This window comes from Anolis carolinensis, chromosome 1 (assembly GCF_035594765.1).
Source record: "Anolis carolinensis isolate JA03-04 chromosome 1, rAnoCar3.1.pri, whole genome shotgun sequence".
Taxonomy (NCBI): domain Eukaryota; kingdom Metazoa; phylum Chordata; class Lepidosauria; order Squamata; family Dactyloidae; genus Anolis; species Anolis carolinensis.
The window spans coordinates 153,150,437-153,173,834 of NC_085841.1; the positions used below are offsets into that span (position 1 = coordinate 153,150,437).

Here is a 23,398-nt window from a genome sequence, read left to right on the forward strand (position 1 = left end):
GCCAAATTGTCCTTCTGCAACTGCAGAATTGCATTTGCATCTCTATGACCAAAACGTCTATGCCAAATTTCAAGATTCTTTCCATCAACATGTGTCTTAACCATGTTGGCTTGCTCAGATGAATCACACAATTCATACATTCCATTCTTTTCAAAAGCTTTGGCATATAAAACACCTTCTTTTGTAATATCACATTGACCATTCTCAAAATGAATTGCAAATCCCTTCTTGTCCATGGAACTAACACTTAGCATATTGCATTGAAGTGAATCAATGTAAAGAACATCTGAAATCTCAGTTACAGCAACCTCATCAGGCAAACTACATTTCACAATACACTTTCCAGATCCTTTTATTTTCAATAAATCTCCATTAGCTATTCTCAAATCACCTTTAACTCCTTGATTCAGTTCAACAAAATTCTCAGAGTTATTTGAGCTATGCTGTGTACAACCTGAATCAACAATCCAAACATCTTCTTTGTCTTTGTTCTCATTAATTGTTAAAATAGAATGAGCAGCCATCAAGCCTCTTTGTGATTGTCTGTTTCCAGCAGGCTTGTTTGTAAAAACTTTCTTTTGTTGCTTTACTTGCTTATTGCCACCAGATGGCGTACCATCTTTCTTTGGTAGGCGACAAAATCTAGCAATGTGACCAAATTTTCCACAATTAAAACATGTACTCCCCTTTGGGCTGTCCCTTGAAACTCCGCCCCTATGAGGGTGGCGACTTGATGCCATGTAACTTGATTCATTTGCTTTGGGGCTATCCACATGTGAACTTCTATGCTGATCATTGCAGAAGTCTCTGAACCTTGCAACGGCCAAATTAAAAGTTATATCTGGATTGGACTCAATTGAAGACAAAAATGGGTCAAAAATATTTCCCAAAGAGCCGATCAATAATCCAACCTTATGAAAATCTTCAATGATAAAACCAGACATCTTTAACTTATCAAGCATTTCTGTAAAATTCTCTAAATGTTTATCACACTCTTTCTTATCATTAAGCTCTGTTTTCATAAGTCTCTTCAACAATCCAATAGCAGCCAGCTTTGAAATATGGCCAAATGTGCGTTTTAGTGCATCCAGCATATCCTTGGCTGTTACACAATCTCTTACATACATCATTTGCTTAGTTTTCAGAGAAGAAGTGATCAAATATCTGGCTTTTGCATCCTTCACTTTCCAATCTGAAATAGCTTCCTCATTAGACTCTGGACATGCTCTCTCAATACAATCCAACACTCTCTCATACTCAAGGAGTATCAATACTTTATCATGCCAATAATGAAAATTATGGCTGTTCAAATCATCTCTCAACAAATACATTCTCTCTCTATCATCCATCTTTCAAACAGAATTCCAAAAATCAAAATTCTTCAATCAAAAATATAGGAATTCCAAAAAGAATGAAAGATCAAAATCAAAATCTCAAAATATTGGCTTAAAATGAAAAAAATTGCCAAAAAGAAAAATCAAAATGGTTCTCTGATAAGCACATGCACAGGAGAAAGGAGGAGGAAAAAAAAGTGTCCTTTTAAAAGTCAAGCCTCTGGCTGGCAAGGCCTGCAAACATTCAAATGGCGACCATGCAGCCAGGCTATTTACAACACAAAGGCTTTGCCTTCAGGCAATCTTCAAGCCTCAGCCAGAACAAAAGAAGCAGGAAATGCCTTCTCAATGTGTGTGAGCTCTCTTTACTGTAGAGCTCAGAAACTTCTCTCCAAACAAAGAGTCAAAACAAAATATTACCTCTTAAAATTGCTCTTTTAAAAATATATCCCCTTTTTGTGTCTGGGCCCATAACCTAATAGGAATATATTTTCATAACCTGTTAAGATTATGATTCCAATATGGTTAAACATTCATGCAGAGCAGTAAAAACGCAGAAGACTAGGGGTTTATGTGAGCAGAGGTAAAAAGAAATTAAACAGTAAGACAAAATATCCAGCCTCCCTTTCCCTTTAAAAAGTCATGCGCATAAAATAAGCATCAGAGACATCAAATAAAATAGCAAAAATATGTTTACTCACAATCTTGTATGATGATGGTCATACAGGCAAAAACATCTTAGTTCCAAAGAAAAACAGTTCAGGAAACTATATATCTCTTAACATACAGGAACATCAGCATGGCATGGTCAGGAGCGAAGAGGAAGAGACAGGAAGAGGCATCTGTACATCACTTCCTGTGTGTCCCCAGAAAGGATACACCCATTTCATATGCAAAACCCCCTTAATGGTGTCATCAACTCTGGAATGCAGCTCTGTTCAGGTTACTAAGCAACAGACATAACTAACTACATAAACCATCCCACATTGAAAATGCATGCATGATTGCTTAGATAACCCAACACATACAGACTAGCACACACATAATGGGCATGTCTACTGCTGATTGAGCAAAGGCTCTGACAGGCCTTCCTTTCTCATTAAAATATCTCTCCATCCATCCATCCTTTTCAACAATTTGGAATTCCAGAAATCCTGCACCACTTCCTTTTATATACATGCTAGAGAAGCACTTGAGCATCCACAGATTTTGATATCCACGAAGAGTGCTGGAATCAAACCCCAACAGATATCAAGGATCTACAATAAATATACTATTTTATTTTAAGTATACTAAATAATGCATAATTCATATAGTAGTAGTTTATCAATGCTTAGACCATACCATTTGGATTTTTAAAAGATATGAAAGTGCAACAATATAAAAAGTACATAAATAATTGTCATCTAGATCTTATCTATTAAAATTCAATTCAGTTAAAACACAATATATTTAATATAAACAAAATACTAAAAATTAGATATATTAGATATACTTTTAATCTTTCTTTACATTATTTCTTACATCCTATTGTTTAAGACAGCATATTGTTTACCCAACAGTGAGTGATCTGCAACCACCTTTTCTTGCAGACCTTTTCCACATTCATATTCCTTGTTTTACAGTGGGTATTATTTGTTATTTCTGCAGGGTGCCTTTTTTTTTCTTATGTTGGTGTTCATCAAAAACCTTCGGGGGCATATGGAAAACAAAACTCAAATCCCACTATGTTACAAATTCTAAGTGGTTTCTCATGCATTAGTCGAGCGAAAACATGATGGTATCCAATTCCTGGAAATATTAAGACTTGCTAAGGAAACCTGGGAGTTCTTATCTATGAAGCACTTGAGGCCTGTCAGGGAAAGTGAGGAGACAGGCTTATAGAATTTTAATGTTGAACTAATGTTACATTTGCAGTAAGCTGAATTAGAAAGGGTGAGTGAGAGTTGAATGAAGACAAGTGAAAAATGTCCTGTCTTCTTTTACGGATGGGTTCAAATGTTCAGGCTGTCCTTTCAGTGAACCCACCATTTATGGGAAACTCTTTTAACCTATATATAATTCATGAAGAAATATGTACACACTACACAACAACCTGAGTTGAGGATGATGGTGAGAAGCAGAACTGTGGAACCAGGCAAGCACTGAAACATCCAGTCTTTCTTGAACACTAGGAAGGAAGGAAGGAAGGAAGGAAGGAAGGGAGGGAGGGAGGGAGGGAGGGAGGGAGGGAGGGAGGGAGGGAGGGAGGGACCTGGAAGGAATCAAAATTTCACCACTCTTTCCAAAATTAATGAAACACAAAATTAAACAATATTTCAAGAAAGAGAGAACATTTATCAAGACAGTTCAGGAATTCATCATCCTCCAGATATTATTTCTTTATCCAAGTCTCCTTGGGGAGATAGGGCAGCATACAAATCAAGTATTATTATTATTATTATTATTATTATTATTATTATTATTATTATTATTATTATTATTATTATTATTATCCAGTTGCTTTTACATTTGTTTCTGTAGTGTTTACAATCAAGAGTGTCACAGAAAAAGCAGAAAGGGAATTGTGAGAAGATACTCTGGGACTACAGGATATGCTCTCCTGCTTGAGGAAGGAATGAGGGAGAGGGGAAACCCTTCTTCCTTCCTTTTCAAAACTCTCAGAAGGATGTAATGGAAGCAGACATTGCTATAATCTCAGATTGTGATTGTTAATTGAGCTAGGGCCATTTAGATAAACTGTTGTTGTTTTTGTCAGTATTGAAAGTTGTGTCCCCTCAGAGATAATTCAAGATGCAGTGGGTGGCTGTCCTTGTGGAAACTAAGGCTGAAGCCATATCTTTATCCTCCTGGTCCTCTTCAAAATTTTCCATAGAAGGAAAACTTTTGAAGTAGACTTTCACAGGACCTTCAAAATGAGGGAACACACATTTCCCATCTTTCTGGCATTACAGTTCTGATTACAAAATGGCATCCTTGCCACGTCCTCCTCCATTTGGCTATCACTTAAGGCTGCACACTGACCATTTAATGCATTTCAAAGCTAACCCTTAATTCACATCAGTGCTCTGTTGTGCCTGTTATCACCATTCAGACCTCAAACTGGTTCCCAGAATTCCTGTGTAATCATCTGCACAGCAAAACCACTTTCTTCAATACCTATTTGAAAATGAATCAAACAGTCAGTGTAGATGTGCTCTAAGAGAACATCTACACCTTTACTATAATGCAGCTAGGAATCAGTTTTACAGAAACTGGATTCACTGCATGGGTGATTAGATTGCCACTCCAGGAGCTGATTCTAGACCAGGACAGTGAGTACATTGAACAAATAACATGGCCTTAAACTATTTTTGCTGGTGCCTCCCCGCCCCCGCCCCCATGTCCTGCAGAGATGCTCATCAGCACACAAGAAATATACAGGTTGAAAAAGGGGGAAGTTACAGTGAAGAGTGGAGATAATCAGTTTTCCTTCCCAAGGAATTAGTGTGACCCCAGCCATGCACTTGAGTAATTTTTATGATAGCCCTCATTCTGGATTATATAATGCACTGCAGCACACATTGGTAGCATGTGTTTTGAAGCCACCCCAGTTTCGAATAGTTTCCTTAAATGGTCAGTGTAGATGTCCTTTAAGTCAACCTCCATACTCAACTGTTCTACATCATATTGAACAAAAAGCTGTCCTAGCAATGTTGCTGTTGAATATAACAGTTTCTAAAAATGTGGATATCTGTTTAATCCTTTGAAGATATATTTTTAAGGATGAGTTGCAGTAGAATTGTGACAATTCAATTCACTGTGAGTTTTTTCATTAAAAACCTGATTGTATACTCTAATTCATGAATGAATTACCCTCAGAAAAAGTTTGCTCACTATTTCTCAGGAGTTTCATAAATCATTAGTGTTTTTATGCCTGCTATTTCATGAAAAATAGCTTTTGAAACAAATCAAACTGAGATGTTTTGTCTAAACAAGAACATCCATGATTTCTTTGAATTTTGTATATGCAGTCGCCTTTTCTTTAGGCAAAATTTCAAGGGCGGCCTAATTACACATGAATTCTCCTTCTCTGCAAAGTGTTATTTGTCATTTCACATACTTTCACTTCTCCTAAACACACTAAGAATTAGTGGTTGCTTTTTATTGCTTTCATCTGATTGCGCCATAGGACTGTTTCAACTGCCAGTCTGCTCTTTTTTTGATTTAAGAATGTCTCAGATTAGTTCAAAACTGGACCATAGAATATATGAACAGCCTTTTGATTCCAATTAAAAGGAATTTGTATGTGTACACATACAGATTAATAAAAGGTCTGTGGAAAAAGTAATCTTGATATTTTTGCATGTATAATTCTGTTTAGATTCTTTTTGTGCAGTGTTTTATTGATACAGGTAATGACTTTTGATTGCTAGTAAAACATTACACCAAAATTGTGCTGATTTATTTTTGTGGATAATGACCTAAATCTTATAATCTGTCTTTTCAACGAGATTAAAGTACTGAATCAATTGAATTTATATGTATAGTCACAATTTAACAATTGATTTAGTGGGTAAGGTATACATCTATTTTAGTTAGGATTAACCAATAAGATGCCAACCAATGCATTAAAAAGGCACTAAAAAGAATCCTGACACATACCTGATTTACCAAGTACACATTTTCCCTCAGTGTTTTATCATATGCAATACTAATGGTATAGGAAATGGCTGGAATGAACTGAAGGAGCTGAAAACAGTATTTTGAACAATATTATTTTTGTAAAAGAATAATAGAAAATACCTACTAAATACGAATTATCAGTTCCACTTCAGCAAGGAGATTGGAGAATTTAGAACTCAGAGATAGTAATTTCAGAAATAATTGTAAAACCTAGATAAAAGCTAATGGAACTTCAGCACAGTTGTTTGCAAGGTCTTTTGTAAGCTTTGACTAGTTTGCTTCCAAAAAGACATATTTATAGGCATGCAAAATGGAAATCAGATTACTAATAAAAAGGAAGACAAGACCCATTATTGACATAGCTCATCAGGCATATTTAGTGCAAAACAAATTAGCATTTAAAGTGTAATCAATTAGCTGAATTCATTTTGTCCTTATCTATTCCTATAAAATTGACAATATAAAGGGCATATCTTTACCTGTATGACTTCTAATTACTTCTGTCTTCATCACTAATGTTCTCTGATGAGATCCAGCATGAACCTCTTTCTGAAAATGAGGAAAAACGATCTTCTCAAGGAGTTACAATATATAAAGGATTAAGTTTTCTGAGAAAAGTTGAAGAGGTGACACAGTTGAACCAAGAAATGATTCTTAATATAGATAGATTTCAAATGTACTCAGAGCCAGATAGGTCTCCCTGGGATGCCTTCAAGTATATTCTTGTGTGGAGTGGCTATTCACCACTGTTGCAAAACCCATGTTGCTCCCTGGATTCACACTGCCGATTTTTAGTGGAAGACAAGCTGGAGTATCTGAGCAGCTGCTAAACCAAATTGCAATTCAATTGTGTTCTCTGTGGCCAAAGGAGAATAAAAAGATTAATAAAATGGTAATTGTCATAAAATTGCAGAATTATGTCCTACAATGGTTCAGAATACCATCCCTCTTCCTCAGTTCATTGCTGACTAGGTAGAATCTTAGGCCACTTCCACACTGCCCCTATCTCCCAGCATCTGATCCCAGATTACCTGTTTATACCAGATTATATGGCAGTAGAGACTCATATAATCCAGTTTAAAGCAGATAATCTGGGATCAGATCCTTGGATATAGAGCAGTGTAGTAGGGGTCCTGGTGGATCAATTAATACATTGCAGTTGGGTTTTTTTTATGTTGAACCTGGAGATCCCAAACTTGGAAACTTTGGGTACAATCCTACATTAAGAATGTTCCAATGTCACCTTGAGTCTCACTTTGAGAGAAAGGCAGGATATAAATCCAATCAGTCTATCAATCAATTCCCTCAAACGCCTTTTTTCAGCTGGTGCTCCCCAATGCAGTCATTTTCATTTGCTTTGATCATGTAAAAACTTGGTCTTGAGAAGAGTGGTCTTGAGAAGGTCTGAAACATACTTTTCTGCTCATGTTTTAGACCTAAATGTAACTACATTCATGACATTAGATTCTTTTCTTCTGGTGCACTTGGTGGCCTATGCTAGAGTTCTTTCTGAATACATAAAATATCATCATTATTATGATTGCCACTGATTTGGGGTTGGGGTAAGCAGTGAAATGGCCAAGTAGAGAGCTCAAAGGGTTCTATCCAAGATGGGCACTAAAATGGCAAATCCAGTAAATGTTAAGTGATGTACTTGTGAAAGAGAGGAGTGCTCGTTTATTTACAGAGTATGAAACTAGTGTTGGTGGTGACTACTTAAGAAAAGTATGTTGGTATTATGGCAGACAGGACATTTCGTCAAGTCACTGGGCAGCTGTGACAGAAAGAGTTAATCCAATATTGGGAACGATTAAGAAAGTTCTTGTTATGCTTTCATACAAATTTTATTCTTACTCCACACAGTAATGTGTAATTTTCTGGTTATTCCTTCTCAGAAAAGGGATCCTAGGAATCTTTCCTTGGGATCAACCAGCATGAACAAAAATGACAAAATGATTGAAGTAACTCCCTATAAGTAAGGATTATAACATTTGGTGTTAGTTTTGGCTTGATCTTCACTGTATGGTCAGTGTAGGGCTAAGTAGTGCAGTATGAACTGCATTGAACTGCATTATATAGGTCTACACTGACCATATAATGCAGTTCAAACTACATTATTTGGCAGGGTAGGTCCAGCCCTAGTTGAAGGGCAAAGGGTAAGTAAGGGGAAAACATGATAGAGGAGCATATTTTTTTCTCCCTGTGTTTTGAATGAAAAAGAAATGAAAGTAATGGAAACTCTGACGGGATATTGAAGACATCAGGAGTAAGTGCTTCTTCACACCACACATAATTGTACTATAGAATTTCCATCTAAATTGTACAATGTGAAAGTTTACTATTTTATATTGACTTTAGAGAATTTCATGAAGGACAAAGCTATCCATAGTTATTAAACGTGATGGCATGATGCACTAACTCAAGGATTAGAAATAGTATATTTCATTACATCAGTTGCTGGGAAACAACAGTAGGAAAGCAGTGTGAGAGGCAATCTTTCCAAAGGCTTCTGGTTGACTGCTGTGGGAATAGAGGACTAGCTAAACTTTGGTCTGATCCAACAAGACCTCTTTTATGTATTTAGCAAAAGCACATAAATTGATCATAACCTGGTATATCAAGAAAAATAACTGCTTGTAATATTTAGTTTATGAACTTACAGACCTTGAGAGAAGTAATGCATTTATGAATCTGCAAGATATACCATATATATCTTATGCCCATGTATATAACGGTTCTGGCCCAGCTTATCTGGTCCATCATTATGTTAACCCTGGCTTTTAGAGTGGCCAGAGTCCTATTTCAGCTGCGTCCTGCTTCCACTTCCTTTAGGTTAGAACTAATTATTTCCTTCCTCTCCTCCCCCTTCCCCTAGGGAGTTGCCCATACTTGTTATATACAAGAAGGCTTTATACCTCCCTCTCTTCTTGTCTAATAAATCCTAAAGTGACAAGTACTAAGGGAGAGGAGAACTAATTCGACACTTCCTATGCTCAAATTATTGGGACAGGAGATTCAGCTGGTGGAAAGAGCAGTAATAAACTTGTAATTCAATACTACAAGATGATTATATTTACCGCAGCATAAATAAAGTGCCCAGGTGCATTGACATAGCCAACCTTTATACTATTTGTGCTATTTCCTGTGGCCAGTAGTTGTACTGATCACATAAGCTCTAATAACAAACCCAACCTTCCCACCCTCCAACTGCCCCTCCCCGCCCTCAACTATTACCCCAGTTGGTAAATTAGACCCATAGTAGATGTCATAACAACTATGATAGTACAAATAAAGTGCTGTAGTACTCAATACTCAGTCCAAGGCTTAGTTCAGAGGGCCATTTCAGGTCAGTAGGGGTCTGATGGAATATTGAATGAGGTAGAGCAGTTCAATTTGATTCAAAAAGTACAGCAATCAAGTTTATCCCATAAAGTGCTGAATAGTTCTATTTCATAGAGTTCAGTAAAGTGCTTAATCAGTTCTATCTGATAGGTGCTTGGTAAAATATTTGATAGAATAAATGCTTAATGGTTCAGTTCTATACAGTAAATGCTTGATATAAATAAAGTGCTTAACCAGCAGTCAGTAAAGTGCTTGGTGCTAGGCGGTAAGTTCCGATAAACGTTGCAGTGGAGATGATACAGCAACAACAGGCTTGGTCCAGTAACACAGCGGAGGCAGGGGTGGGAAAAAAGCACCCCCCCCCCCACAGGCTACTGCCACCGAGTGACAAACAGGGGCCAAAAGCCAGCATCGAACTCTCTCGCAGCAGCCTAGGCAGCAGCTGTTGGTCACAGCAGACGGCGTCACCACACCTCCCGCGCTGCCCGTCAGTCGCAACAGTGGAACCCAGCTCCCCAAAAACGCCTCCAAGCCAGCGATGGCAGCGGCCCCGAGGAGCAGCCCTGGAGTGCACCCACGCAACCAGAAACACGCCACCAAGAACACGCTGCCTCCAAGCACCACTGAAGCACACCGCCCCCAGCAACACCAAGCACGCTGATAACCTCCAGCCAGCAGACGCCGAGCACCATACAGAACAAAATAAACAGACATCCACACAGCACCTCGAACCACAGGAACGATGATCCCAACACAGCACAGCATGGAGGATGAATGAATGAAAATCCTGAGACCGGCAGCCGGGTAAACAAATAATTAGCGTAGTTCTTATTCACTTTGTCTGGTCTGTTCTTAGTTTGCTTAGTCTGGTCTGGTCTGGTCTTGCTGTTGTAATGGCAAATGAGCTCTTTCTTTCTCTCTACCCCTTGCACTGGGCTCTCACTCCTCCTTCTCCTTCTCTCCTCACTTCAGACAAACTAAAAACCAGCCCCCAGGCAACCTTCATCACTTTGGGGTCTAGTCCCAGCCTTTTTACACGAAGGAGGTGATGAGAAAGCAGTAAAAGGCTGATGTTTTTCTACAGCCACGCGGAGCCACAAACGACCGACCGACCGACCTCGGCACCATGTTAGCATGAATCACTCTGCAGGGGTGGAGGACCTATTAAAACGGTATGCCCCAGGAGGCTTAAGGATCTGTTCTGGCATTGACACCATATTAACGGCAGTCTCCGAGGATGTAGCACGAGCACCTGCTTGTTCTATTTTGATGGATTCATTTCAATTGGTTCAGCCTGAGGACGTGGACAAGGTGCTTGGAGAGGTGAGGGCTACCACATGCACCCTAGACCCCTGCCCATCCTGGCTGGTGAGAGAAGCCAGAGGGGGATTGGCCGAGTGGGTGAATGTGGTGGTGAATGCCTCCCTTCGGGAAGGCATTGTTCCAGCAAGCCTTAAATTGGCTGTGATCAAACTACTGTTGAAGAAGCCATCACTAGATCCCACTCAATTGGACAGCTATTGGCCTATTTCCAATTTCCCCTTCTTGGGCAAGGTCCTGGATTGTGTGGTGGCTGCGCAACTCCAGGCATTCTTGGTTGACACCGATTTTCTGGATCTGGCACTGTTTGGCTTCAGGTGGGGCATGGTACCGAGACAGCCTTGGTCACCTTAGTCGATGATCTACACTGGAAACTGGATAGGGGGAGTGTGTCCCTGCTGGTTCTGCTGGACCTCTCAGTGGCCTTCAATACCGTTGACCACGGTATCCTTCTGGGACGCCTTGCTGGGATGGGGCTCGGGGATATTGTTCTGTAGTGACTCCGGTCCTTTCTGGAGGGTCATTTCCAGATAGTATCATTGGGCAACACTTGCTCGGCCCCAAAACCGTTGTGTTGTGGGGTCCTGCAGGGTTCAGTCCTGTCCCCCATGTTGTTCAACATATACATGAAGCCGCTGGGAGAGATCATCCGGAGTTTCGGGGTGTGGTGTCATCTGTACACAGATAATGTCCAGCTCTGTCACTTCTTCCTACCTGTCACTAAGGAGGCTGTTCAGGTCCTGAACCAGTGTCTGGCTGCTGTGTCGGACTGGATGAGGGCGAACAAATTGAAATTGAATCCAGACAAGACAGAGGTCCTCCTGGTAGGGCTGAACAGGGAATAGGGTTACAGCCTGTGTTGGACGGGGTCGCACTCCCCCTGAAGACACAGGTTCACAGTCTGGGTGTTCTCCTGGACTCATCGCTGAGCCTGGAGCCCCAGGTCTCGGCGGTGGCCAGGGGAGCATTTGCACAACTCAGACTTATGTGCCAGCTGTGCCCGTTCCTTGGGAGGTCTGACTTGGCCACGGTGGTCCACACTCTGGTTACATCCTGTTTGGACTACTGCAACATGCTCTACGTGGGGTTGCCTTTGAAGACGGCCCGGAAGCTTCAATTAGTACAATGGGCGGCAGCCAGATTAATACCCGGGCAGCTTACAGGGAGCGCACCCCCCCCCAAGCCAGCTCCACTGGCTGCCGATATGCTACCGAGCCCAATTCTAAGTGCTGTTTTTGACCCTTAAAGCCCTAAATGGTTCTGGCCCAATCTACTTGTGTGAACGTATCTCCTCCTACGAACCAGTAAGATCACTAAGATCATCTGGAGGGACCCTGCTCTCGGTCCCATCTGCCTCACAGGCATGGCTGGTGGGAATGAGGGACAGGGTCTTCTCGGTGGTGGCTCCCCGGCTGTGGAACGCCCTCCCTGGAGATATCCGACAGGCTCCTACCCTGCTGGGATTCAGAAGGGCTGTGAAAACATGGTTATCCAACCCCAAATAGGGAAACAAGTTGTCCAGGAACACCTGGCCTCTCTAAACGAATTCAAGTCCCCAGGGCCAGATCAGCTACATCCAAGAGTATTGAAGGAATTAGCGGAAGTTATTTCAGAACCACTAGCAATTATCTTCGAGAGTTCTTGGAGAACGGGAGAAGTCCCAGCAGATTGGAGGAGGGCGAATGTGGTCCCTATCTTCAAGAAGGGAAAAAAGAACGACCCAAACAATTACCGTCCGGTCAGCCTCACATCGATACCAGGCAAGATTCTGGAAAAGATCATCAAGGAAGTGGTCTGCGAACACTTAGAAACAAATGCGGTCATTGCTAATAGTCAACACGGATTTACCAAAAACAAGTCATGCCAGACTAATCTGATCTCTTTTTTCGATAGAGTTACGAGTTGGGTCGATACAGGGAATGCTGTGGATGTAGCCTACCTGGATTTCAGTAAGGCCTTCGACAAAGTCCCCCACGACCTTCTGGCAAATAAACTAGTAAAATGTGGGCTAGACAAAACTACGGTTAGGTGGATCTGCAATTGGCTAAGCGAACGAACCCAAAGGGTGCTCACCAATGCGTCATCTTCATCATGGAAAGAAGTGACAAGTGGAGTGCCGCAGGGCTCCGTCCTGGGCCCGGTTCCGTTCAACATCTTTATTAACGACTTAGACGAAGGGTTAGAAGGCACGATCATCAAGTTTGCAGACGACACCAAACTGGGAGGGATAGCTAACACTCCAGAAGACAGGAGCAGAATTCAAAATGATCTTGACAGACTAGAGAGATGGGCCGAAACTAACAAAATGAAGTTCAACAGGGACAAATGCGAGATACTTCATTTTGGCAGAAAAAATGGAAATCAAAGATACAGAATGGGGGACGCCTGGCTTGACAGCAGTGTGTGCAAAAAAGACCTTGGAGTCCTCGTGGACAACAAGTTAAACATGAGCCAACAATGTGATGCAGCAGCTAAAAAAGCCAACGGGATTCTGGCCTGCATCAATAGAGGTATAGCGTCTAGATCCAGGGAAGTCATGCTCCCCCTCTATTCTGCTTTGGTCAGACCACACCTGGAATACTGCGTCCAATTCTGGGCACCACAGTTGAAGGGAGATGTTGACAAGCTGGAAAGCGTCCAGAGGAGGGCGACTAAAATGATTAAGGGTCTGGAGAACAAGCCCTATGAGGAGTGGCTTAAAGAGCTTGGCATGTTTAGCCTGCAGAAGAGAAGGCTGAGAGGAGACATGATAGCCATGTACAAATACGTGAAGGGAAGTCATAGGGAGGAGGGAGCAAGCTTGTTTTCTGCTGCCCTGCAGACTAAGACACGGAACAATGGCTTCAAACTACAGGAAAGGAGATTCCACCTGAACATCAGGAAGAACTTCCTCACTGTGAGGGCTGTTCGACAGTGGAACTCTCTCCCCCAGGCTGTGGTGGAGGCTCCTTCCTTGGAGGCTTTTAAGCAGAGGCTGGATGGCCATCTGTCGGGGGTACTTTGAATGCGATTTCCTGCTTCTTGGCAGGGGGTTGGACTGGATGGCCCATGAGGTCTCTTCCAACTCTACTATTCTATGATTCTATGATTCTATGTGCCCAAGCTTTTGATGAGTAAATGACAAAGTTGACATGGCCTGATTTAAGGATGAAGCATGAGGATCTCGGATGAATAGAATTAATTATATATACGTTTTTAAGGTTTTTATAATGTGTTTTAACAATGTTATTAATTGATCTGTTTATATTGTTTTGTTTTTATGATTGCATTTTGGGCATTAAATTTTGCCAATTTTGTAAGCCGCCCTGAGTCCCCTCGGGTGAGAAGGGCAGGGTATAAATGTTGTAAATAAATAAATAAAATAAATAAATACAGTCTTATAGAATCCCCTATGTACATTTTAGTGTAATTATACTTTTTACTGAGATGTTGAATTAAAGAGATGCTGGGTGTCCATCTGCCAGGGATGTTTTGATTGTGTTTTCCTGCATGGCAGAAGGTTCGGCTGGATGGTACAGTAGAGTCTCACTTATCCAAGCCTTGCTTATCCAAGCTTCTGGATTATCCAAGCCATTTTTGTAATCAATGTTTTCAATATAACATGATATTTTGGTGCTAAATTTGTAAATACAGTAATTACAACATAACATTATTGTATATGAACTACTTTTTCTGTCAAATTTGTTATATAACATGATGTTTTGGTGCTTAATTTGTAAAATCATAACCTAATTTGATGTTTAATAGGCTTTTCCTTAATCCCTTCTTATTATCCAAGATATTAGGAGCCTCAGGTGGCCTAGGGGATAAAAGCCTCGTGACTTGAAGGTTGGGTTGCTGACCTGAAGGCTGCCAGATTCGAATCCCACCCGGGGAGAGCGTGGATGAGCTCCTTCTATCAGCTCCAGTTCCATGCGGGGACATGAGAGAAGCCTCCCACAAGGATAGTAAAACATCAAAACTTCCGGGCGTCCCCTGGGCAACGTCCTTGCAGATGGCCAATTCTCTCACTCCAGAAGCAACTCCAGTTGCTCCTGACACGGAAAAAAAAATCCAAGATATTCGCTTATCCAAGGTTCTGCCAGCCCGTTTAGCTTGGATAAGTGAGACTCTACTGTACTTGTGGTCTCTTCCATCTCCATGATTGCATATCCAAAAAAGCAAATCATGGGCCCAAGTTTTGTGTTCTCTTTCACCCACTCTTTTTGCAGGTGAGATTTATTAACTAATGAGTAAATTCCATTTGATGTTGGAACCTAAATAGGGTAAATTCTTGCTAATACTTGGAAGGGAACTAACTTTCAGAGAAAGGAAGTGGTGAAAACCTTTTTGAAGATTCCTTGTCTAAGAAAATCCTAATAAAATCATGGAGTCATCATAAGTCGACAAGCGTCCCAAATGCACACACACACACACACAGCCCATCCATAATGAGACAGGATTCTTTTGAATTTTGGGCATTTGTTACATCTAAATGTGGTCACTGATGCTTGACTGACTCAAGCATCTTTAAGATCTGCATTTTTGAACTGTTTTATATATATATATATATATATATATATATATATATATATATATATATATCTCTGCTCAGCAGTGATGAATGATATGATTTAAAATATCTTGCCATTCCTGACAGCAGAACAGGAGAGCAAAACAGAAAACATCATTGCACAGAAAAAAGCTACTGACAGATTGAACTCTGAAATTCACGCTTAGGGCAATGATAACAAAATGCTTCTCTGATGACTTTAAAGCTATGTGTGGACGACAGCAAGGCCGGGGAGGGGGAAAGGGTCTCAAAGCTTGAAAAGTTGCTGAAAAAGGCTATGCATTTTTGGGAGTGAGTGTGTGAGAGAGGGGGGGCGGGTAGGGAGAGAAACTCTATAAAATAAGAATATCTTTTCACTTTCATTTTAGCTTGTCTACAAAACCGCTGGTAATATGAATATCTTTTTGCTTTGATTTTATTATGTCTCAAAAGTATGTATGTCATCATTTCTATCCATAAAAGTGATATAGGGCACAGGTCTGAGCTTCTAGAGCTGTACATAGTCCAACAGTCTTGCCGGTTCATTCACAATTCCTCCCACTATTTTTCTAAGCCCAAGGTCAGCCTCACATCAATACCAGGCAAAATTCTGGAAAAGATCATTAAGGAAGTGGTCTGCGAACACTTAGAAACAAATGCGGTCATTGCTAATAGTCAACACGGATTTACCAAAAACAAGTCATGCCAGACTAATCTGATCTCTTTTTTTGATAGAGTTACGAGTTGGGTCGATACAGGGAATGCTGTGGATGTAGCGTACCTGGATTTCAGTAAGGCCTTCGACAAAGTCCCCCACGACCTTCTGGCAAACAAACTAGTAAAATGTGGGCTAGACAAAACTACGGTTAGGTGGATCTGTAATTGGCTAAGCGAACGAACCCAAAGGGTGCTCACCAATGCGTCGTCTTCATCATGGAAAGAAGTGACAAGTGGAGTGCCGCAGGGCTCCGTCCTGGGCCCGGTTCTGTTCAACATCTTTATTAACGACTTAGACGAAGGGTTAGAAGGCACGATCATCAAGTTTGCAGACGACACCAAACTGGGAGGGATAGCTAACACTCCAGAAGACAGGAGCAGAATTCAAAACGATCTTGACAGACTAGAGAGATGGGCCGAAACTAACAAAATGAAGTTCAACGGGGACAAATGCAAGATACTTCACTTCGGCAGAAAAAATGGAAATCAAAGATACAGAATGGGGGACGCCTGGCTTGACAGCAGTGTGTGCGAAAAAGACCTTGGAGTCCTTGTGGACAACAAGTTAAACATGAGCCAACAATGTGATGCGGCTGCTAAAAAAGCCAATGGGATTCTGGCCTGCATCAATAGGGGAATAGCGTCTAGATCCAGGGAAGTTATGCTCCCCCTCTATTCTGCCTTGGTCAGACCACACCTGGAATACTGTGTCCAATTTCGGGCACCACAGTTGAAGGGAGATGTTGACAAGCTGGAAAGCGTCCAGAGGAGGGCGACTCAAATGATTAAGGGTCTGGAGAACAAGCCCTATGAGGAGCGGCTTAAAGAGCTGGGCATGTTTAGCCTGCAGAAGAGAAGGCTGAGAGGAGACATGATAGCCATGTACAAATATGTGAAGGGAAGTCATAGGGAAGAGGGAGCAAGTTTGTTTTCTGCTGCCCTGCAGACTAGGACACGGAACAATGGCTTCAAACTACAGGAAAGGAGATTCCACCTGAACATCAGGAAGAACTTCCTCACTGTGAGAGCTGTTCGACAGTGGAACTCTCTCCCCGGGGCCGTGGTGGAGGCTCCTTCCTTGGAGGCTTTTAAGCAGAGGCTGGATGGCCATCTGTCGGGGGTGCTTTGAATGCGATTTCCTGCTTCTTAGCAGGGGGTTGGACTAGATGGCCCATGTGGTCTCTTCCAACTCTACTATTCTATGATTCTATGATTCTAAGGTAAGAAGGTATAACAGGAAGCTTATGGATGCTCTTAACCTGAGTAATGGGTTTGATTTGGTTATGCAAACTGGATAGGTCTTATCCATTTCCGGACCAAATCAACTATATATTACAGTCTCTTTTGTCAATTGTTATATATTTATCTGTGCACTGCTTTGAAAAGCTCAGTGTAATAAACCAAGACAAGTTTCTCAGTGATGGCAATATCAGTATGGTCTGATGGAAAAGGAAACTTGGCAGATTCTGCTCCATCACCAGGGCCAAGACCAACTGTCATTTGGCTTCTTCTTTTTAAGAACTTGTCCTAATTCAGGAGCTTAGTGTTAAGGAAATATGGAAGTGGCCACAGCACCATTCCTGCTGCCATCAGCAGCTTATGGTGGTTTTCAGGTCCATAGGGTAGAAAATCCACTCGATGTTTCAGTCCAAATTTTAAATGAGCTCTCTAAGGTTCTCAGCCTGTTTTGAAGCTAACCCCTTTCGAGGTTGTGACTAAAATTTGTGGAAAATTTATCATTCCACTGAATAAATATCACGAGCTACCACAGTCTCTCACTACTACTCATATAGCAGTCCTGGAAATGTCATTTTACACAAGGAAGAGAACTCCTAACTTGCTCTAAAAAAATTTCCTTCCATTACATTATCCCATGCAATTGTACCCATGGAAAAATACTGGAATGACTACAAATGTGCCATCTCTGAATAGCAGTAGCAAGAGGGAAGAAATGCTAATTTCATTTAAAAAATGTGAATGGTCCTCACAATACATACAATTTTGTCAACTGGACTGCAAATCTGGAAATTTGGCTCTCACAGCAAAACACATGAACAGAAATCTTAATGTAATAATTCAGTTCTTATTTATAGAACAAATGTGACACTTGTTTCCAAAAGGTACCAAATCAAAAGAAAAAGAAATATGAGTAATAGGTGGCAGTACATTGTTGGCTAGGAGTAGAATCTTAAGTACAGATCAAAACTATCAAAATGTATCAATCACTCTGAAACAAGGCTTGGAAAATTACATTTTACAACGAAGTTTTACAAAGCAAAAGTCTCATGCAATGGACATCCATTACATGAGAGTTGAGGATGTGCATGCTTTCGCTGTAAAATGCAATTGATGTTGTGATTCATCATTTCTGAAGGGCAACAGGTCGGAAAAGACTGTTCTATATATATATATGGCTTTATGAAAACTTCCATTCATTTTCCATTTTCCCTATAATTTTATGAACATGAGATATATATATATATATATATATATATATATATATATATATATATATATGATTTTCAGATTGAGGAAAAGAAAGCTGGTGGTAGAGCAAGAAGCGGGTTTTTAATAGTTAGTTTATCTGGAACTGGGGTATATTAGGATGTTTATGGGTATAGCATTAGATCATGAGTGTAAACACATATTAACTTATGATGATATCAAGAATAATAAAATCAAATAACTAAAAGGCCATTAGAGCAGTTCTTCTGATATGCAGCCCTGGTCATGATACATGACAGATGAAGAGCAACTGAACTGCCCCAAAGTGCTTATAGAGTAAATAGCTCTAAATTGCTCTGGCTCCGAAGATTTATGGAAAGAGAAAAGAATAGTACTTCCCAGACCCACAGCTTATGAGAAGAGATATTCTTTTAGAGGCTAAGAGGAACAGCAACTAGGGAGGTGAACTTGTTTTGAGTCTCACTTTCACTGCATTTCTCCAAATCCCACCCGGCTTACCATTTCATCTTTCATTTATATCAGGTTGTAAGACTTTGTTCTTTGTTTTTACGTCTTGTAAGTACATTTGTGCAATTGTCCCTGCATTTTTAAAAAGCAGGGATTACATTGCATTTGTATGCATACATTTTATTTGCATTTCTCTTGTTGGTTGAAGCACGATTCTGCATGTATTTCAATTATATGATTTTTTTATTTGTTTTCATTTTTAATATATATCCAAATGATGATATTGCTTTCAAAGAAAAGAAAATATACACTTTGATAGGTAACAGATGCATGGAAACCAGAAATAACATATGTTCGCTTTCACAGCATATCTTGGGAGATGAAAAAATGGACACTTATATTGAGAATGTTGGATGCTATCAATTTTTTTTTCTATTCCTAGCAACAACGTCATGCTGTACTTGAGAGCTAATCAGAAGTTACAAATCCTTCTTGTTCCTAGGCTGCTTTTCCCCACAATGATAAACATCCTTCCAATATATTATCTCAAAGTAAGATGAAGTCATCTATTTATAGGGATTATAGGAATAATTCCCACAAATGGCAACTGGTATTATATTGAATTTCATAGATGTAAAGCTATGAGAGAGTATAATGTTTCATTTTGATCTAACCAAATGTTGAATTTCTATTTGCTCATGCAGCATGCCCAGTGCAATTGCTGCCAGAATCCTACATTGCAGTAGAGATGATTCTTTGGGGTGATGATGGGGTGTTCACTAGTAAGTGGGGATTGGGGAACTTTCATAGTCTCTATGTTTTCCCTAAACAAGTGGATACATGGGGATCATTAATACACAACATAACTCTGAGTTAAACATTTGTAACTGCTTAATCGAATTCCAATAAATATTTTAGGTCATGCTGGAAAACTGATGACACTCTGGAAGAGTGAAGTTAGAATAGAATATTATATTTTGTCATGCAGTAGTATATTTACATTTATCATTTAGTATTGTTATAAGGAGTTATAAGGAGTTATAAGGAGTAAACTATTGAAAATTTTCAAAAGTATTTACTATGAAGAAAGCCATAGGATTGGTAGTGTAATTCAGCATATGGAACCATGTTAATGTCCCACCAATGAAAGTGGATAGTTTAGATCCTCCCACATCTCACTTTGTTTGCAAGTTATGGTTGATAAAGTTAGATAGTTTTAATAAACTTTCCCATCACAGATTCATACACATCAATTAAAGATTACGTTCTTATTAATACTACATGTTGATCCCATTGATCCTCCGTTCCATGCTTTCATACTAAGTGGTGAGGGCAAAAGAAAAGGAAAGGCTACAATAGTGAAAACACAATTCAAAGAGAAGTTCCAAGGCTACCAAACCATCAAACAGATTTTAAAGAAATATGATTATTTCAGAAGCGGCCTCTTATTCTACAATATTGCAGGTTGCTTTAATCCTTTAAATGTCTGCCTAATGATCTCAGTGAGCTTGTTATCTTTCACCTAACCTGGTAGGCTCTGTGGATTCCTTCTAATATTGTAGCAAAAAAAACAAAAAGTAGGAGGAGGGGGAAGAGGAAGAAGAAGGGGAGGATGAGGAGAACAGGGAGGAGAAAGCAGAGGTCATAACAGCCTAACATGCCATCATTTAAACACAGAACACAAATGGAAATAGTTTGAATAGATTAGCAAATAAGGGCCTATTGTTTAAGCTCTGCTTTACTTTTGGCTGAAGTAGGAGAAAATGCATCTGATCAAAATGCTTTGTAAACAGCAGCTCTATAATGCAAGTATTCATATAATACCTATTACAAAGAACAGTTGTCCAATTACCCAGTTCTTGTCTGTAATGGCAGGTTCTGATAGATACTTTAAATAATAAACATAGGACACTTATATTCATTCATTCATGCTGTTACTTGCATTACAAAACATACCTCTAAAAGCATCATAAGCAATTAAGAATGAAAACAATATCCAAGAACTATATGACCCAAATGGAACATAAATGAGTAAAAGAAAAGAAAATTCTAGTTAAAAACCAGAATATGTTGAGTTTCCCTTTTGCATTCAGATGTCTATTTTTGGTGGTTCTGGGGTTGATGTTCACTATTCCCATTTATATTATTTATGCTACTCTGAGATGACGTTTGACTGAGTCCAGAGTCAGTAAACCACATAAAAGATCTGAAACTAGTAAATTAAAGGTCAGAACCAACCAGTGCTCGTCATCAACAGAGATTTATATTTCTTTACATGTTGTTAGCCTAGTTCAGAAGAGATATAAGAGTGAATCATATACGCCTCTCAGAATGGGATCACAACCAAAAATCTTTTTTTCTTTGGGTGTTATATGAAAACATGTAGAGCTTTTGTTCATAAAATTCACTAAAGTGCCTCTACCTATAATCTCAAGACATGTATATAAATAAGATGTGAAGAACCATAATAGTCAACAGCATTTTGAACTGAGCCAAAACTGAATCAAAAGCAGTAAAAGGAAGGAACCATTATTGTAAGAAGAAATACTCATTAACATTATATTTAATACTTGTTCCTACAATGGAAATTATATGGATGTTATGCCTTTTCTTAGGAAAAATCGTACCGTTTAAACTTTATGTTTAGCCTTCTGTTTTATATCAGCACAGTTGTGACATTAATTGCATTAATAGCATCTATTTCTTTTCCTGGAGATGCTTGGAGTTTGCTTAAATCAACAAAGAATGACAATTAGGAAGGCTAATTATATTGAAGAAAAAAATAATTAGGCTTTCTTCATTCCTCTGCTTTGTATTAATGTCGTCCTTCACCATGTTGTCTGAAATGGCATGATAAAAGTGAAATATTTTCAAGGTTTGGGGCATAACATGTTTTACAACAGATTATACATATTTACTCTACCCTATTATCTTCCTGTGAATCCTGTCTCAGTGGAAAATGTTTTGATTTTGGAGTTTCACTGCAAAAACTTTTTCACTTATCTACACTAAAGACTGAAGCTGTTATTACAGTAGAGTCTCACTTATCCAACATAAACAGGCCAGCAGAATGTTGGATAAAGCAAAAATATTGGATAATAAGGAGGGATTAAGGAAAAGCCTATTAAACATCAAATTACATTATGATTTTACAAATTAGGCACCAAAACATCATGTTTTACAACAAATAGACAGAAAAGGCAGTTCAATACACAATACAATATATAGTAATTACTGTATTTACGAATTTAGCACCAAAACATTGCAATGTATTGAAAACAATTACTACAAAAACACTACTAAAATTGACTACAAATAAAGATAGAATTGCATAAAATGAATTTACAGTAACACATTGTCAGAGGTTAAATCCATAAAAAGTTCAGTCCTTACTGCCTAGAGAAAAAGCTGTGGATTTGGGCGGGAGGCAGACTGCATTGGATAATCCAGAACATTGGGTTGGATAAGCAAGGTTCTACTGTATATTCTTGACATCTTTTAACAGATATAGATAAATCTGATGGCCCTGTCTTTCTTTACAATCCAAGAGGAAGAAGAAAAAGTTTCCAACCCTAATTTGACTTTATGACTGGAAAGAACACTTGAATCTTATTACAAGCATTCGTAATTTGTTTCAACCTGCAAAAATGGTCAGATGATGTATCTGAAGAACAGAAGTCTATGAGTTCTTAAAGAACGTATTACAGGACACTATGAGTAAGCACACAGTTTTCCCCACATTCACCATAGGCAGAAGGCCATCTTTTCTCCAGAAATGTCACTTTTTGTGATCAAAACTGGGTCACTTTAGGAAGACCCTCATAAGGCTTATGTCACAAGGAATTTGTATTGTTAATACACTGAAAACTTGTGCAGGTCCCCATAGGTTACTTCATCTACTTGAGTTACTCTAAGAAAGGAACTTTCTATTTCCTGTAATTTAATTTGTTTTAGATAATAAATTATTTGTAATGCTTTACATTTTGAAATGTTTTCAATAGTTTAAATGTATTTGATTGTGTTATCACCTTGAAATTATATATAAAGAGTATATCACTATTTTAATAAATTCATGTTTTAATAAAATAGACTGCTCAGAATTACCAGACTTTGTTTGCCCTTTGTTGACAAAATTGTGCTAGCCTGGAAAAATGGCAATGACTAGCATAGTGCATTGTAGCTTAAACTAAACTCAGGAAACCCTTTCACACTATATAATTAGAACATTACAGTTCCATTTTAATTGCCATGGTTCTATCCTGTGGTATCTTGAGATTTGCAGTTCAGGAAGAAACATTCTCAGCCAGGGAGCTCTAATATCTCTTCAAACCCAAACCCAAGGAATCGGTAGGATGCAGCCATGGCAGCTAAAATGGAACTATACTGCCATATTTATATGAAAATAGACTGTACTTGTGTACTGTGAAAGACTTCAAGCTTTTCGGTACACAAACAGGCTATGTTCAACTGCGTAGGGGATACCAGTATGGGAAAAGAGAGCAAGAGCTATAATGTATGTTTGGCTGCTTATACAAAGTCATTTGATCTGGGTCAGGACATGGATTAAAGAAGCCCA

At 39.3% G+C, this 23,398-nt stretch overlaps 1 long non-coding RNA gene across 1 annotated transcript in view; it reads right to left on the reverse strand.

Annotated features, from left to right (window-relative positions):
- Window positions 1-23,398, reverse strand: part of LOC134295585 (uncharacterized) — a 35,370-nt gene that overhangs the window by 10,195 nt on the left and 1,777 nt on the right. The window contains exon 2 of the long non-coding RNA XR_010002217.1: window positions 6,479-6,548. This is a non-coding gene — a long non-coding RNA (uncharacterized LOC134295585). The remainder of the gene's footprint in view (window positions 1-6,478; window positions 6,549-23,398) is intronic.